This window comes from Paramormyrops kingsleyae, unplaced genomic scaffold (genome assembly GCF_048594095.1).
Source record: "Paramormyrops kingsleyae isolate MSU_618 unplaced genomic scaffold, PKINGS_0.4 ups39, whole genome shotgun sequence".
Classification (NCBI taxonomy): Eukaryota; Metazoa; Chordata; class Actinopteri; order Osteoglossiformes; family Mormyridae; genus Paramormyrops; species Paramormyrops kingsleyae.
In genome coordinates this window covers 86,955-100,130 of record NW_027325977.1, presented here as the reverse complement: position 1 = coordinate 100,130, position 13,176 = coordinate 86,955, and the positions used below count along the sequence as shown (strand labels likewise).

Below are 13,176 nucleotides of genomic sequence, written 5' to 3'. Positions count from 1 at the left end.
TAAGAAAGAACTGAGCCAGAAAGCAAAGCTCTTGATCATTCGTCCATCTTCGTCCCTACCCTCACCTATGGTCATGAGCTATAGGTAATGACCGAAAGAATGAGATCGTGAATACAGGAGACCAAAATGAGGTTTCTCTGCAGGGTGTCTGGCCTCTCCCTTAGAGATAAGGTGAGAAGTTCGGATATCCGGAAGAGTCTCAGAGTAGAACCATTGCTTCTCCACGTCGAAAGGAGCCAGTTGAGGTGGTTTGGACATCTGGTGTGGATGCCTCCTGGGTGGCTACCCGGAGAGGTTTTCTGTGCATGTCCTACAGGGAGGAGGCCCCGGGGTAGATCCTGGACACGCTGGAGGGATTATATCTCTCAGTTGGCCTGGGAATGCCTCGGCATCCCCCCGAAGAGCTGGTAGAGGTAGCTAGGGAGAGGGAGGTCTGAGTATCTCTCCTGAAGCTGCTACCCCCGTGACCCGAACCCCGGACAAGTGGAAGTTAATGGATAGATGGATGGATATGTGTATTGGAACAAGTTCTGTGTTAGTGAGTGTGTGAGGTGTGACAGTGATAATGATGGAGATGCTGGGCATCGTGATGGGATTAATTGCTCTTCCTCTTGCCTACAGACTCCTGCCAGCTGACGCTGGACCCTAATACAGCAAACAGATACCTGTATCTGTCAGAGGGGAACAGGAAGGTGACAGGGGGGGCATGGCAGCCATATCCTGATCATCCAGAGAGATTTGACCGGTGGAGCCAAGTTCTGTGCAGAGAGAGTCTGACTGGTCGCTGTTACTGGGAGGCTGATTGGAGTGGAAATGACACCCGGATAGGAGTGACTTATAAAGGAATCGGGAGGAAAGGACGCAGTGCTGACTGTGGGCTTGGATACAATGATAAGTCATGGAGTCTGTGCTGCTCTCCTGACAGTTATTCTGTCCGGCACAATAATAAACAGACTGTCATACCCATAAAGCCCTCAGGCTCCCGCAGATTAGGAGTGTATCTGGATTGGGCGGCTGGTACTCTGTCCTTCTACAGAGTCTCCTCTGATGGACTGACCCTTCTGTACAGCTTCACCTCCTCATTCACTGAATCCCTATGCCCAGGGTTTGGGGTGAATATAAACTCCTCCGTGTCCCTGTGCATGTTGGGATAGCTCACTGTGTGCTGGAGGAATCATTTTTACCTTATTGGAGTGTCACATGTCACTGCTTCTCCATGGCAAATAGGTAAAATCTCTGCTTTTTAACCAGTGTTACTCTGTCTGAAGTGTGACGTGTCAGAGAAAAAAAGTGACTGGGTTCAGCAAACTGAACAAACATGCAATATGACTGTTTTTCTGTCTGATTAAAATATAATGAAATGTAATCCTGATGAGTGGGGGGGCTTTTCCCCTCCCCCGTATATGTACATTTTATATATTTCTGTCTGTATATTGTATTTGCTGCCTGTACACTGACAATAAAGGCTTCCTATTCTATCCTATTAATGTCCTGGTTCCGCTCTGCTCAAAGCGTGAGGTAACTGGGTAACATAAATCATATAATACAATTAAATAAATACACTTTACTGTAATTGAACATCACTAACACGATTAGATTAAATCAGCATACATAACAACCAATGTTGCCACAGTTACTTAGAAATAGTAATCGAATTACTGACTACTGATTACTCCTTTCAAAAGTAACAGTTTCTTTACTGATTACTTTATTTTAAAAGTAACTAAGTTAGATTACAAGTTACTTTATTAGTCGCTTTCAGCAGCAGCCAATAACACCTCCCCCCTCCCCCCCAACTTAAAAACGACAACCGGTTTTGCCAATGCTTACTTTATTGTTGGTGCATTTTAACAGTAACGTCAACAATGTATCTCCTGACATTTTAAGTTGAACTTAAAAACTATTTCCTGACAGAAATACACGTTTGTATTCAAACGTGTAGTCAAAATAGTGACTATATTTCCAGCTAGAAAACGCATATCTCTCTCCTCCCTCCATTGTTGTTCGTGTGTCGCTAGCCGCGGCGCTTGGCAGGTGAGTTGTCCTGAGTATATGACCTGTCGCATACGCGACGTCACTCCCCGAGACGCAAGAAGAAACCAAATAGGTTTTGCTTTAAAAAAATTAAAGAAATAGTAACGCACAGTGGCTTGGACAAGTAACTTTAATTTGATTACTGGTATGGAAATAGTAACGCGTTAGATTAGTCGTTACAGGAAAAATTGGTCATATTAGAGTAACGCGCTACTAAGTAACGCGTTACTGGCATCACTGATAACAACGATGTAAAAGGAGACGGGAGACATAACGGCGAAAACAAAAAATATCCGTAGAGTTAAAAACAAAAGTCATAAATCACATCAGTAACACACGTTAGATTAAATGATCAAAATACAACAAGCAACAATAAAAAATTCCTAACTAAAACGGCGAACTGCTATACCTGATAATCGACAAGCTAATTAGCAAACCGCGTCTCTCTCTCACCCCCATTAATACTCGGGAAAAGAAGGCCAGGATTGGTTGTTACCTTACCTGCAGCTTTATGATTGGCTAGAATATGAATTAATTTGATTGGTGGCTATGCGAGCAAATATTTATCTGCAAAGCGCTCGGCAAATTAGTGCCAAAATTATTTATATACGCAAGTGTGAATTTGCACTTGCAGGTTGGTATTTGCAAGAGGACTTGGATTTGCAATACAGGTTTTGTACTTGAAAATCATTCTATCTTTGTAAAAAATATTTTTATGAAGATGTTTGGTTTCGCATTTACAAAAAATATTGACTTGTATTTGCAAAATATTTTTTTTTGCGAATGAAAATTGTGTTCAGTGTGAGCAAATTTCTTTTTACGGGTGCAAATTGGAAAGTACACATACAAGTACATATGGCACTATTCTGACTCCATACACTACCTCGTATAAATTTCGCCACACAGCCGAATTCACCTCTACGTCGGTTAATGCCTCAACATATCCAAGCCGGTCTATTATAACTTCACATCTTAATAAAATGAAATTTTCATCCAGTTCGCCAAGTGAGTTTGCCAACTCGAGTAACTCCCGCACCGTTTCCCGAACAACATCCGCCATTCTGTTGGCAGGTACAGTACGGTTCTTGACGGTCACAGTCCTTTTTTGTAGTCATAGACACGCCCATCGACCCACCCGCCTTATTAGCATATATTTGCATGATGTGAACTTGAAACGAAAATGAAAAGTAGGAAACGAAAATGCTAAATGGAAAACGAAAAGCCAAAGTGCAGTAGATGGCGCTGTAACTCATTTGTGTTTGTCTTTTCATTTTTACAGCCTCAGTGCTGTTTGTGCTGAAAATGAAAATCCAAACGGGCACTTTGATTTCGGTTTATCCATTTTGAGTTTTCTTTTTAATATTGTCATAGATGTACCGATAAGCCTCAGAAAACTAAATATGATGAAAAGACTTCATTTTCATTTTAATTTTAGCAGTTAATGTGCATGCTGTGAAGATATTGCTCTTTCTTTTACCGATTAGCGGTTTCATTTTAATTATGACACTAAAATACCGCGAGTATATTGAAAATGAAAATGCAAAAGAGATAATGAAAAGACAAAGTGTTCTTTTAATTTTATACTTAATTTTTGCACAAATTACTCGTGCCTGAGTGGAAAATGAAAATGCAAATGGTGTTATTTTGATTTCTTTTTCATTTTTGCAGGATTTTTGCGCACAGACTATGGAAACTAAATGGCAAAGTGGAGATTGTATTTTCTTTTTATCAATTTCATTTTCATTTTATTTTTTGCAGAAAATACCTCCCATACTACTATGCACTGTATGTGATTACAAATGACCTAAAAAATATATATTTTTTAGGAATCCTGATTAACTTTATATTCTGGTCTAAATTTCTTCTTTTTAATCCACACAATTTAGGAATAAGATTATCAGATGCAATGTGTCCCACCAAACACTCACAGTGGCATTGCAGCAATACAGATATACCCCTGAACACAGTGGAAAGGTGGATTCTTACTCTGACGTCCCTCTTCTTCCTCTGGTGATGAGCTATTGGCCTCTTGCAAAATGATATCAGTTACATCACTGATACACTGAGCATCTAAATAATAATTTGTTTTGTTTCCAAACTTTTCACTCACCCTGCAAAGATATTTCTTGTCATTCTCAAACAAATGCATTTGTGCATATATAAATAAATAATAAGTAAACATTTAAATGGCATTCAATAATTTATTTCAAAGTATTTGATAATATAGGCTTGATTCATTGTCATGACCTGCTCGTACGATCCTTCCGTGTGCCACGCCCCCCTCGTTTCCTCATGTGAATTCCTGATTGTATTCAGCTGTTTCGTGTTATTTTTGAGTAGTCCTGTGTATTTAAGTCTGCATTCAAGTCTGTTTCTCCAGTTCTGTCATTGAAGTCTCTACCTTGTTGTTCTCCATTGTTTGTTTTGCCAATAAACCCTGTGTTTTGAACTCCCAACCCTGATTCACTGCTTCCTGTTTGAATGACCGAATGTAACATTCATTTTGATATTATTATTGAATTGTGAATGTTTATTCTGGTTTTTAAGCTTAGGGAGGGGCTGTGTCTAGTCTGTGAGTGGGGGGGGGGGCAGATTTCACTTTGGGGGGGTAAATGTCAGAAGAGGTAAGTGTGGTTAGGCAATTTTTAGGCCACTTTATTTCACTTTGCATGACTGTTTTCGGAATATGAATCTCGTTTGGTGGAAGTGTGTTCAAAATGGCCACAGTCTTGTTTGGATAAGAGTCCAATCCGCATGGAGCACTTTGAGCAGAGCGAGGACGCCGCCATTTAGGAGATATCAAAGAACAAACTCTCCTGGCTCAGAAAAAGGAGGGAAAACAGGGGAAGCTGATGATTCTCCCAGAGCATCGCAAGGTGGAGAAACGAGGATGCAGGAGAGGATTGTCATCCTGGGCATCAGGTTGCAGGGCGGGGCGACGACCCCCAGCTCCTCAGGCAGCGGCAGGCTGGGGGGCCCCGCGCGTGAAAATAGGTGATACTCTGTGAAACATGGTTATAATGAGTCTCTGGCTCAGTCTATGGTCCCAACCTGCTTCAAAAGATCCACTATTGTTCCAGTCCCCAAGAACAGCAAGCCCTCATGCCTCAATGATTACCGACCAGTTGCACTTACGTCTGTGGTCATGAAGGTTTTTGAGAGACTCATCAAGGACCATATTATGGCCTCCATTCCACACTCCACAGACCCACTCCAGTTCGCTTATCGTCCCAATCGATCCACAGATGATGCCATCTCTCACGTCCTGCACACCACCCTCAGCCACGTGGACAAGAAGCAAGGGAACTATGTAAGACTGTTGTTCATTGACTACAGCTCAGCGTTCAACACCATAGTCCCTCACAGACTGTCTACCAAGCTGCGGGTGCTAGGACTGAACAGCCACCTGTGCGCCTGGATCCACAACTTCCTCACAGGCAGACCACAGGTGGTGAGAGTAGGTGGCTGCGTCTCCAACTCCATCACACTCAACACAGGTGCACCTCAAGGATGCGTTCTCAGCCCACTGCTTTACACGCTCTACACGAGAGACTGCGAGGCCATACACAGCTCCAACTCCATTGTCAAATTTGCTGACGACACAGTAGTGCTGGGCCCCATCTCCAACAACGATGAGGCAGCCTACAAGGAGGAGGTAGATAACCTGACATCATGGTGCCAGGAGAACTGCCTCCAACTAAACTTCAGCAAGACCAAGGAGCTGGTAGTGGACTTCAGCAGGAGGACGGAGCACTTCTACTCCCCCAGTGCAGCAAGGCAAGACAGCGTCTCTACCACCTGAGACAGCTGAAGAAATTTCGCGTCTCTACTGGGATCCTGAAGTCGTTCTACTCCGGTGCCGTGGAAAATGTCCTGACCCAGAACATCACATCCTGGTATGGAAATAGCCGTGCCCAGGACTTAAAGGGACTGCAGAGGGTGATTCGGGCAGCAGAGCGCTGCACCAGATCTGCTCTGCCGTCTCTGCAGGACATATACACCAGGAGATGCCGGAGCAGAGCAATCAGGATCATGAAAGACACGACTCACCCCAGTAACAGTCTGTTTGAGCTGCTGAAATCAGGCAGGCGCTTTAGAAGCATTACGGCAAAAACAGAGAGGCTCAGGAGGAGCTTCTACAGTATCCTCATGCCGTAATACTTCTCAACCAGGACATGACACCACTACCTCTCAAATATCATACAGTAGATACGTAAACTGCTGTATGATATTTTTTTCCCACTCTTTAAGGCAACTTCAATGCACACTGCACTTTGCACATCACCTTATGCGTCACCACTTGCCACTTTTTGTATTTTGTATATGTTGGATATTTTGTTAATTTTTTATTCTTATTGTCTGCACTTTATATTTATATTATCTTATCTGCACTTTTTTTTAATTTTATACTCTTTCTTTCTCTTTTTGCACAGTCTTTGGATCGGTCAGGGTTCATTTCACTGCATGTTGTACTTGTTATAACTATGTATGTGACAAATAAAGAATCTTGAATCTTGAATCTTGAGGGTAGCAGACAAAACACTAAGACTGTCTAAGGACACAAACAAACATAACCTATATGGATACTGAGACTAGCAACAATAAGTAAACACATATACAGGGTATATACAGGCCAAACTTAAAAGGGAACTTTCTTCAGGGTGTTGGGTGAGTCTGTGGTTTGTAAGGCAGGATGGAAAGGGGGGGGGGGGGGGGGGCTGCGTGCCAAGTTGAGGGACCCCTATCCTTGAGGTCCATTCTGCTGTCCGTAGGTCCCTAAATCTTTGGGTCATAAAAGCTGGAATGCTGGCCTCCCTTGTCATCTGTGTATGTTTGTGTGTGTGTGTGTGTGTGTGTGTGGTCACTGACCCCCCTTTTGTGCCTTGGCAAACGAGTACCTCTCATACCAGGCTAGGCCTTGTCTCAGGCAAACTGGAATCTCAGCCCTGTCATATCAGTGTGTGTGATCCTATACTCGACAGTTTCCTGTTCCATTCATACATAGGGGTCAATCAGAAATTACCCCGACTTTATACTAAGGAGCTAGCAGGGTAAACGCCTTTTAATGTCCGGTACGACTGATTCGGACATTTACGTTCACATGTACAGCCCCTCTGGGGAATGTCAAGAAAAGTTTGGGTGGCAGTGCATGTCTGAAAGGGGAGAAAGTGACAGAAACACAAAGTCATAGATAAATCAGTCTAAACTAAACAAAGGATACAAGGATGATTGATATTTCTTTAGTGAACATTCAGAAATCGTTTGCTAACCCTGCACACTGGAAGCTCCCAGTCCAGACCTGCACACATCTAAAGTGTCTAAAGTTCACGGCGAGAGAAGCCTGGACGGCTGTTCATCCTGACTTGCATCTTGCAGACTGCAGAGGGCGCTGTGCTGCCATTTATTCCAGTTCATTGAATAATACGATGGCTTGTCATGTCTCTGTCTGACACAGTTCTGCCAATCAAAGGCAGGCTTTCCTAGAGACTGACCGAGAGAACGACTCCAGCAGTGAAGGCTGAGCTGACCCTGTTATCTGACCTGATTAACAACCAGATAAAGACTGATGTAGGTTTGACTGTAAGAGAGATTTACCAGCATATGATATTGAGGTGAGATCAGATCCAATAAGTGAGCAGAGTTAAATCTAACATTAAAACTCATGAGCCTCTGTGGAAGGTGCAGGAGCTGTTGGGCCATTTTAAACACAAGGTCAGCATGTTGGGGGAATGACATGGAGGCTCCATAACTGTGCCCAGGTATTTAAATGCCTCAGCCTGCTCTGCCTACTGGCCGTCCAGAGTAAAGGCTGATTTATACTTCTGTGTACAACCTACACCATCAGTACCTTTTCCAAAAAAACACTGAATAGATTAATTTCTGTTTTGTACAATTTTTTTGTAAGAAGATGCTGTTGGGCCGTGTTCAGGGCTTTTTCACTGTACCAATACGGAGGAACTAACTTCACTTTTGTACTCCTGTCATACCCTGATTGTTCCGATCCTCCAGTGTGCCACGCCCCCTCACTTACCTTGTGTGGAATCCTCTTGTTATCAGCTGTTTCTAGTTTTGTTAATTGTTGTTGGGTATTTAAGTGCATTTCTGTGAATGTTTCCCCAGTCCAGTCATTGACGTTGCTTCTCTTTGTTTCGTGCTCCTGAGTGTATCGTACCCTGAATAAACCTTATGTTCCCCCAGCTCCCTGGACTCCTGATCCTGTTTCCCCGCTCTGTGCCTGCGATACGTGACAACTCCACTTGCCAGGATATTTTGGATGTCATTGCCCCTCTTATAGTCCTTCCTTCTAAGTCAAAATCGAAGCCGTGGCTGAATGATATTACTCAAGCTGCTAAACGAAATTATAGGAAGGCAGAACGCAAGGGGAGGAAAGACAGGTTGAAAGTGTCTCTATATATCTTGAAAGAAAGCTGACACTATTATCAAAGTACTGTTACAGCTGAGATGACTGAATACCTGTCAAGCATTGTAAGGAAAAATCCAAATAACAATGGAGCTCTTTGTTTTGTTAATAACAATCTCATTAATGCCCCTGATCCCATGTGCCCTGAAGCTTCCTTATGTAACACCCCTGTCAGCATATTAGGACACTTGACAGCAGGTGTATCCATGTCACACTAAAGATCGATCCTATTCAACCGCTCTCCTATCTCAATAAGGACATTCTAAGAGGTTCTTTCAGAGTATGGTCTAAAGTTGAAAGAAAAGCTGTGGCATTCACCTCACAAACCCCAGCAACTTGCACAAGGTTAGATTTAATTTTTACTTTAAATGGCTTTTGAAACAGATCAATAATAAAAAAGCAACAATTAAATTAAATAATTAACTTAAATAATTAAAGCAACATAAAGAACATTGAAAAAAAGGGATATTTGTATGCACATGTATAATCTGTCCGAAATCAATTACAATAATGGTGTCAATAATCAGTTTGAAACACTTCGCTTCCTACGCCTCCATCACTATTGTTCGTGTCTGGTGTCCTCACAAAGCGCTGGAAGAAATCTTCGGGAAAATGGAAATGCTGAAGGTGACGTCAGATGCCGGAGACTTGTCTTTCTCACTTCTCCCTTCTCTCACTGCACCGATCACCTGCTTTTCTACTCAGTCACACACAACACCCTCGATCTTTACACATCTGCATGGCACGACCATGTACATATGCACTCAGCGTCAACACAACCACTCTGACCTCATAGCGCACACAGACATACAGGACACACACACACAAACGCGTACACGCTCGCTCATATCTCATTCATTTAAGTGTCACACGCAACGTGCAACATTAGCTACACACACATGTCTATGGGCACACTAAGGTTTGTCTCATGGAATGTGCATGGAGCTGGCTCCAGAGAGAAGAAGTTAAAAATATTTAGCCAGCTTAAAAAACTACAGGCAGACGTTGTTTTATTACAAGAGACTCATAGACCTGCCACAGCTACAGATGAACTTAAAACACCTGAGTTTCCTGATGTGTTCTCAGCCTGTTATAACTCTAGGCAAAGGGGGGTAGCAATTTTAATATATAAAAATGTTAATTTCACAGTACTCAACACAATTATAGATCCAGAGGGTAGATTTATAATCATTAAATTATCTATACTTAACAAAAAGTTATGTATTGTTAGTATACACTCGCCTAAAGGATTATTAGGAACACCTGTTCAATTTTTCATTAATGCAATTATCTAATCAACCACTCACATGGCAGTTGCTTCAATGCATTTAGGGGTGTGGTCCTGGTCAAGACAATCTCCTGAACTCCAAACTGAATGTCAGAATGGGAAAGAAAGGTGATTTAAGCAATTTTGAGCGTAGCATGGTTGTTGGTGCCTGATGGGCCGGTCTGAGTATTTCACAATCTGCTCAGTTACTGTGATTTTCACGCACAACCATTTCTAGGGTTTACAAAGAATGGTGTGCAAAGGGAAAAACATCCAGTATGCGGCAGTCCTGTGGGCGAAAATGCCTTGTTGATGCCGACTGATTCAAGCTGATAGAAGAGCAACTTTGACTGAAATAACCACTCGTTACAACCAAGGTATGCAGCAAAGCATTTGTGAAGCCACAATACGCACAACCTTGAGGCGAATGGGCTACAACAGCAGAAGACCCGAGGTGCCTGCGGCACTGCCAGCTGCTGCCGCCGCACTGCCCGCGGCACCGCTTGCTGCTGCTGCCGCCGCTATGCCCGTGGCACCATCCGAGGTGCCCGCTGTGGCGCCCCCTGCTGGCCACGTGTTGGTGGCGCCCGCCGAGGCGCCTCCTGCTGGACGCATGCCCGAGGTGCCCGCCGTATCGCCCCCTGCTGGCCACGTGTCGGCAGCGTCCGCCATGGCTCCCCCTGCTGGCCACGTGTTGGCGGCGCCCGCCGAGGCGCCCCCTGTCCAGCCCGGCTCGCCCGTCCTGCCTGCTGCCGCCGCTCTGCCCGCGGCACCGCTTGCTGCTGCTGCCGCCGCTATGCCCGTGGCACCATCCGAGGTGCCCGCTGTGGCTCCCCCTGCTGGCCACGTGTTGGCGGCGCCCGCCGAGGCGCCCCCTGTCCAGCCCGGCTCGCCCGTCCTGCCTGCTGCCGCCGCTCTGCCCGCGGCCCTGCCTGTCCAGCCCGGCTCGCCTGTCCTGTCTGTCCAACCAGGCTCGCCCGTCCTGCCCTCGGCTCCGGCTGCACCGCCTGCCGCCACGCCCCTTGTTCCTCCTGACAGTCGGCGGGAAGAGGCGCTGTGGACAGATAACACGCCCCCAGGAAGATCGTCGGGGCGGCTTCGTCCCCTATTCCTCTGCGCTTCTTCTTTCGCCGGCTGGGACAGGTAGGTGGAGACAAGGTTGCCTCCGAGAAGGAAAGCGGCGACTGCCGCTTCTCCTTCCATTTGAGGACGAGCTGCTGTAAGAGCACGTGCACTTCCGCCATTGCGTGTGCTTCGGTGCGTGGGGTTACCTCTTGCAGGAGGGTCCAGCTTTGCTCTGCCAGGGCGTATAAGCCGGGATCCTCTCGGATCTCCGGCTGCTCTCGCTAGTAACTCACCTCGTGCAGCAGGACGAGCCATAGATCCTCGTCCTGCCATGGTGAGTCTTTAGGGAGTTCTGTCATTATGTCACGTCGGTAGAGCGGGCGAGCAGGAAAGCAGGCGAGATCAGCCGGATGGACGGGTAAATGGGGTTTATTTAGGAAACAGGCAGGACCGGGGAAGCACGAAGACTAACATTTACAATGACAGAACTGGGGAATACTGACTGAGACACGGACTAAATACTCAAGACAAGGCAAAAGGAATAGGCAACAGGTGAATACAATCAGGAGTTAACACGAGGTAACGAGGTGGGCGTGGCACACACGAGGATCGGACGGAGCTGGGCGTGACAGGAACCACAAAAATAATCCAATTGGGAGGTAACGAGACTATGAACAAGAATAGCAGCAGCCTGGGGGGTGGGGGAGGGGCGAAGACGGTTGATATTACGGAGATAGAAATATGCAGACCGGGTGATATTATTAACATGGGACTGAAAGGAAAGGGTACTATCAAAGATGACACCCAGACTCTCAACCTGTGGAGAAGGGGAAACGGAGCAGTTATTAATGTCAAGGGAAAAACTGTTGATTTTGGATAATGTTGTTTTAGTGCCAATGAGGAGTACCTCAGTTTTATCACTGTTTAGTTCAAGAAATTTTGAAGAGAACCAAGATTTTATTTCAGCCATACAGTTGGTAAGGCAGGAGGAAGATTGGAAGTGGGCTTACAAGTGAGGTAGAGCTGGGTGTCATCTGCATAACAGTGAAAATTAATATTGTATTGATGGAAGATAATGCCAAGTGGAAGAAGATAAATAATGAAAAGGAGGGACCCCAGGGCTCTGTGGTAACAGAGAAAAACTGGGATGTAAAAGACTTAAGTTGTATGATCTGAGTACGGCGTGGCAGGATCTGAACAACTCAAAGGGATTGTGGGTAATACCAATGGGGGATAGCCTGTTAAGAAGGGCGATATGGCAAATTGTGTTGAAGGCCGCACTCAGATCAAGAAGAATGAGAATGGATAGTGAACCAGAATTGGCTGCCATAAGGAGGTCATTGGTAACTTTTAGTAGAGCAGTTTCTGTACTATGAAGGGGACGAAAGCCCAACTGAAACTGTTCATAAAGGTCGTTACGTGATAGATGAGAATGGAGTTGAGTAGCTGCTGTTTTTTTCAAGAATTTTGGAAATGAAGGGTAAATTAGAAATAGAGTGTAGGTTATTAAAATGAGAAGGATCTGCACCAGGTTTTTTCAATATCAGAGTTATAGCAGCAGTTTTGAAAGATTCTGGGACAGTTCCCATAGAAAGAGAAGTATGAATAATAGCAGAGATAAGAGGGACCAAAGAAGGGAGGCAAGCTTTAAGTACAGCCCACAGTGTGCCCAATGTGCCCGCAGAGGGCTGCCCGCAGTGGCCCCACATGGGCCCCAAAGGGGTATGTTTGCTGGGCTGCCTTCCTGCCTGTTCCTGCCTGCCCTGCTTCCCCGATCTACTCTCCTCGTCTCTCCCATCCCCTCATCGTCTTGTCTTGTCCCTGCACATAGGACTGACCTGCCCGGCTTACGACCCACAGAACCCGACCCTACTACCCTTTTGGGTTTCCCCACTGGATTTTATTTTGGTGCTCCTGGTTTATTAAATAAACCTTTGTTGCTCTGCATCACAGGGTCTGTCTCTTCCCTGGTTTCTGGACGCTACACATTCATAGTACAAAGAGTAGGAAATGGCATAATTACTCTAACGCTAAATGAGACAAGCATGTTCTGCAAAGTGGGCTTTGAACAGTGGACTCTGGGGGCCAATGCACACCCCTTGCATTGTTAGGTTACTTATGTATGTACATGTTTATTAATTATACTGTATCCATAATGTGCAATAGGACAATACATACATGGGTTAATAACTGTATGACAAAATAAGACACATCAAGTAAAGTGCTTAGAGCAGTGGACAGTCTATGACAGTGCACACATCTCAGATCTGGTACTCCTATAAATCTATATATTGTACATGACGCAGTCCACTGTTCAAATCACACTTTGAAGTACATGTCTGTCTCGAAAGACAGAGGGATCGGTCTAAAGCAGCCGTAGGGCGGCGAC

At 45.0% G+C, this 13,176-nt stretch overlaps 1 protein-coding gene across 1 annotated transcript in view; it reads left to right on the top strand.

Annotated features, from left to right (window-relative positions):
* LOC140586327 (NLR family CARD domain-containing protein 3-like) overlaps window positions 1-13,176 on the top strand; it is a 93,615-nt gene that overhangs the window by 32,887 nt on the left and 47,552 nt on the right. The gene's annotated exons all lie outside the window — the stretch shown is intronic.